The sequence below is a fragment of the Elephas maximus genome, chromosome 15 (assembly GCF_024166365.1).
Source record: "Elephas maximus indicus isolate mEleMax1 chromosome 15, mEleMax1 primary haplotype, whole genome shotgun sequence".
In the NCBI taxonomy this organism is placed as follows: domain Eukaryota; kingdom Metazoa; phylum Chordata; class Mammalia; order Proboscidea; family Elephantidae; genus Elephas; species Elephas maximus.
Genome location: NC_064833.1, coordinates 66951322 through 66957046, shown reverse-complemented (window position 1 = coordinate 66957046; position 5725 = coordinate 66951322). Strand labels below are relative to the sequence as shown.

General features: G+C 36.1%; 1 pseudogene; it reads left to right on the top strand.

Moving 5' to 3' along the window:
• The first annotated feature begins 1548 nt into the window (after nucleotides 1–1548).
• Nucleotides 1549–2258, top strand: LOC126058677 (enolase-phosphatase E1-like; annotated as a pseudogene).
• The last annotated feature ends 3467 nt before the right edge of the window (nucleotides 2259–5725 follow it).

The following is a 5725-nucleotide window of genomic DNA, read 5'->3' as shown; positions in this document are numbered from 1 at the left end:
CAAGAAATACTGCCAATGATGAGATCAGAGTACTTGGATCTTCAGTCAAACTCCCTAGCTCTAAGACCAAAGCTCTTTTAATTTCAATCCCTTAAATATTACCATTAGAAATTTATTCCTTTCAGCTAAAATTACAACATTTAAAACAGAAGTAAAACATTAAGATTTCACATGTGCCATTTTTTATGCCATTATTTTGGGTTCGAATTCTGGTTTGTGGATGATTTAAGAGGTAATAATGGAAAAAGTTAAGAAATTTCTATGTCTAGACTCTCCTGAGGGTTCTTAAGTATTCTGTGAGCAAAAGACAGCATTGCCCAGTAGAATGGAAGGAAGAGGAGTATGAAATGGAAGTATGGTGTCTCCTACTTGACAGTTTTAACTAGAGTTAAGCAGTAATATGGAAGTTGGTGTAATAAAAGAAGATCACGATCAGGGAAGGGGGAGAGAGTTACCAAATGGTTACCATACCAAAATAATTGAGGTGACTATTCTAATGTGGGGCCCTGGTGGCATAACGGTTAAGAGCTTGGCTGCTAATGAAAAGGTCGGCAGTTCAAATCCATCAGCCTCTCCTATGGGGCGGTTCTACTCTGTCCTTTGGGGTAGCTGTGAGTCAGAATCGACTTGACAGCAATGGTTTTGGTTTGGTTTATTCTCATATAGAGTCTCCTGATAATATGCATTTCCAAATACTTTTTTAGTTAGCTTAAAGATCTTTCCTGGTGTTCCCCAATTCAGGAAGATAGAATTTCTAATTAATGCATTGGCTTTCCCAGAAGTGTTAATTAAATAAAGTTCACTCCATAGTTGGATGCATCTCTGTATGACGTTTCCTCTGCTACCTGCATCAGCTTTCTCTTCCTTACTTGAAAGATTGCCTCTTACTCATATACTTTTAAAAAGTGTACACTTAATTAATATGGTTTGTTCATTCAGAAAAAAATATGCATTATTATGTAAGCCCAAATGGGTCCCAAAATTCTACAGTGGTGCTGGGTGTCTAAGAGTTTCAGAAGCACTCGGCTGCCATCCTCCCTACCCTGCCACTTAATCCCTATAATGCTCCCATTGGAATGACATTGCAGTGGAAAACAATAAATGATTACACTGTTATACAGTATTTAGGCATCGCGTGTCAACCACACTAACAATAAAACTTTTCATGAAATGTTATATTTGTTAACTCTTTGGGGCTCTTTGGTTTTCCACTATAATTAATAACTTACCCTTTAAGGGAATTCATACTGAAATGAAAATTACCTCATGCGTAATTAAAAAACATATCAGAGACTATGAAAAAAAGGCTATTATAATACCTAATAAGTGGCTTCCCTGCAAATTCTGGTACACAATTCTAAATAAACACAAAAAAGTCCTAAACTGAACCACCACAGGCATGCCAACGAGGCGGTTTGGCAGGCCTGCCTTAATCTATCGGTTGGAACCAGAAGCAATGTAGTCAGGAAAACCAGGACCCAACATGGCCTCTTCTGAGGAGGGGAGGAGAGCAGCAAGCCTGGTCAAATTACTGACACTTGATTTCTTTACATCAAAGAAAACATTAAAGTGTATCTGCAGAAACATTGGGAAGAAGAATGCCAGCAGGATGTCAGTCTCTTGAGGAAACAGCTGAAAAGGATTCCCACCGGGCTGGGGCTGTTCCTATCCCGGCAGCACCTAGGAATGGGACAGACGATCTACAATTGATGATCCAGGCTGTGGTCGATACTGTGTGTTCGCAGATGTCTTTGGACCAAAAGACCAAGGGCCAGGTGTAGAGTGGCATTCACAGCTAGAGGCATGATAGCAGAGTTCTTTGAAGATGTAAGTCAGGAAATGGAAAGAGGCTGGAATGAAGGTGTATATCTATTTTTTGGTAAGTATAGAGACACAGAAACTATTATTTGGGCATTCCACAGAGGGTGTTATTTTTGAGATTTTTGATGGTCACCTTGATACCAAGACTGGACACAGAGTGGAGACTGAGAGTTATGGGAAGATTGCAAACAGCGCCGATTGCTTAACCCACATCCTGTTTCTGACAGACGTTACTGTAGAGGTCAGTGCTGCCGAGTAAGTGGACATGCAAGTAGCTGTGGTGGTGGTGAGGCTGGGAAATGTGGGACTAACTGATAACGAAAAGACTTAACTACAGCCTCATCACATCCTTCAGCAAGCTCTACCTGCCTGCCTCAACCTACAGAAGGAGTCAAAAGAAGACCAAACTCTTCCTCAGAGTCATCGCTGTAGTCTAGTTTTATTCTAATGGTAAAAGTATCTTACTTAAAAAATACATATGTACATACACATATGTATTATGCAGATGTATATATGTAATATGTTCAAGTTACCTTCCACAATCATGTAAGTGGGAGAAAAAATACTCAGTTCCATGAAATGAAAGCTTATTTAAAAACATATTACATATAGAAATAGTTCGAAGCCACAACTCTAACCCTTATTGAGGGCAAACTGTAGTCTATGAAGAAATTACTAAAATATAGATCAAATGTGTTATGTTTATCAGGTCATGTACCAAAATGGAAAGCTAGTTTGGGAAGTTACTGAAAAGCCTTGCTATTTTTAAAAACTGGAAGTATTTCAAAGGCTTATTCCTAATAATAATTCATTGCCCCTGTTTAATTGTGTGTTAGAAGATTACAGCAGTTGGCATTTCACAGTATTTGCTTCCCTGTAGACAAAAGACAAAGGTGTTTGCTTCCGCTCCAGAAGAACAAAATTGGGAAAGAAAACTTACTCAAGTCTTAATCGAGCATCTGTTAGTTTATGAGAAACTTGCTAATGATCATGGCAGCCACAGCAAGCAACTACCTCACCAATGAAAAAGCTAAAATAGAGATGTGGTTCTTAGTATTTAGCAAAACATTTTGAATCCTGCCAGTTGTTAGCATTAAAGATTTTATAGTTGCCTTTCTATTGACTCAGTGGTAATGGGTTTCGTTTTTTAATTTTTCAACTACTTAGTACAGTTTTAGAATATCCCTATTTACTATTAATAAGAAAACAAAAATGATTTTACTGAAATCAGTCCATAAGATCAAAAAGAGCTCTAATACGTACTATTTTCCTCTGTAATAGATGTGAGAAGTGTAAGTTTTATAACAGCATTATTTATTCTGGTTCGATTCTAATAGGATTGCATATCAGTTTTGTGTTGTGATTAATAAAGACATTTTTTTCCACTCAAAAAGAAGAAAAGAGAGTCCTACACTGAGAAAATGAACCAAAGCCATGTTAAAATTTGTGATCAGAGCAGAAATGTAGAATGGTAGTTTCAAGAGGAAAATCAGAGATTTTTTTGTTATCAATTAATAGTACACAGTTTTTCTAGAAATAATTCTCAGATGATACTCTTAATTTTAAGTTATAAGAAAGTAAATTATAGAGTTAGGCATCCTATCAGTTTCCAGAAATTACCTTAGTCATCCCTGAGTGACAATGAATTTCTGCCTCAGTTTCCTCAGTGACATAACAAAGACCTACCCTTATTGTTGAACTTAAAAACATTTCAAAATACCTGTGAAATACTGTATACTTTGTCTGAAAAATAAGTCTTCCATACATTTTCTCAGAGTCTCATATACTCTCTTCTAAATTTTAAGCAACAATTTTGTTCATTAAGCCAAATAATTTTAGAGCTTCTATTAACTATTTTTTGTTTTAGTTTTTTAACATTCCAGAAGCTTTTGTTGTAAAAACAAGACAAATTTGAGTATCCTAATCATTATCTAATTATCTAGAAATTTATCAAGCTTTTCTTTTTTTTAGTTGTATTGAGAAAATCCTAAAATATTATGGCAAAACAGTGTTAAAAACAAATTGAAAACATGTTTTAAATATACAAAGTGATATTTTTAGATGAAAATCTGATTAAGGCAAAAAGTTAAACATAGGACTACCATCTGACCTAGCAGGAGATACACAGCATTAGGTGTCTTCCTAAGAGAAGTGAAAATGTATGTCCACACAAAGACCTGTGCATGAATGTTTATAGCAACGTTATTCATAATCACCAAAAACTGGAAACAACCTACATGGCCATGAAGTGGTGACTGGATAGATAAAATACAGCATATGCATATAATGGGATACTACTCAGTAATAAAAAGAAATGGACCACTGACACATGTATCATGGATGAATGTTGAAAACATTATACTAAATTAAGAAGAAAGACACAAGAGACCACATATCGTATGAGTCTATCTACATGAAATAACCATAAAAGACAAATATAAATACAGAAAGCAGATTAATGGTGCTTGGGATGGGAACAAGGAGTCACTGTAAATGAGCATGAGGGACTTTAATGGGGGAATGAAATGTTCTAAAACTGAGTTATGGTAATGGTTGAACCACTGAGTAAAGTTACTAAAAATCATTGACTGGTATGCTTGAAATGGGTGAATTTTATTATATGTAGAATATACCTCAATGAAGTCATTTAAAAAATCTGATCAATTGCTCTTACTAAGTCTTAGAACAGTTTAAACTCTTCCAAGTGACTACTGCCTTTCCAGCTTTGTTCCAGGCTTCCTCTCCAAACTCTTTTCTTTAGTATGTGCTGCTCTTTAGCAACTGGGCCTTCTGAAGAGCTACTCTCTCCCCTTGGTATCCTCTTGTCACTCCCATTTCCCTCACCAATTATTCTTGCTTTGCTCAAAGCTTAGGTCTCAGCTTGAATGTTCTTTTCTCTTGTGCATTGTTCCAAGACTGCAAATACCTAACACAGTGAGTAAAGAGCCCTGGTGGCACAATGTTTAAGCTGTCTTTGCTAACCTAAAGGTTAGCAGCTCAAACTCACCCCTTGGCTCCACGGCAGAAAGACTTGGTGATCTGCTTCTGTAAAGACTACAGCATAGAAAACCTTGTGGGGCAGTTCTACTCTGTCACATGGGGTCACTATGAGTCCAGAATCGACTCAACGGCACTCAACAACAAAACAATACAGTGATTAGAGCACAAGAGCTACTGAGCAAATATTTGCTAATCAAATGAATGACTATGTATATGAATAGATAGGTCATTTTAAAAGGACATTTAGTAAATAAAATCACTTTGATGATGTAAACTTATATATCATGTTTGAATGCATAAATTTGAAATTCTATATGGTAGATGCTTTCATAAATTGCTCTTATTTCAGCCATCAATTTCTTTCAGAAAGAAATTGTACAGTATCTATTTATGTACAATATCTATTAACTATCAGTACATGATATTTTCTTTGCATCATTTTTAGCAGACCTTCTTGTGGGGAAGAAGTCATCAGACTGATAAAGCTTTCCTTTGCACCTCATGACTTAAGACTATTGTCTAACTGTGGACTAAAAAGCAGTATAATTTAAAACACAAGCTGAGCGGTTGCTTTAGACCTTATGACCTAGCCCCTGAAGTCACAGGTACCATTAACTCAATGAGTAGAAAGGTACTATACACTAGGATTTATAGGAAATAAATAAGGCGTCCATTTAATTTGTCAAAAAGAATATCTCTTTACACTTCAGATGAAATATGGGGCTAACAGAAAAGTGGAGACAGTAAAGCAAAAGGAAAATTGTCTTCTTACTCCAAAGCTGAATTCTTCATTTCTTTATCTTATTCAGATTGGATGAACGTTTCATGTTGAAGTTAGTTTCAGAATCCCGAAAGCCTTGACCGATGGTCACATTATGTGAACTTTAAATTGTGGAATTCCTCT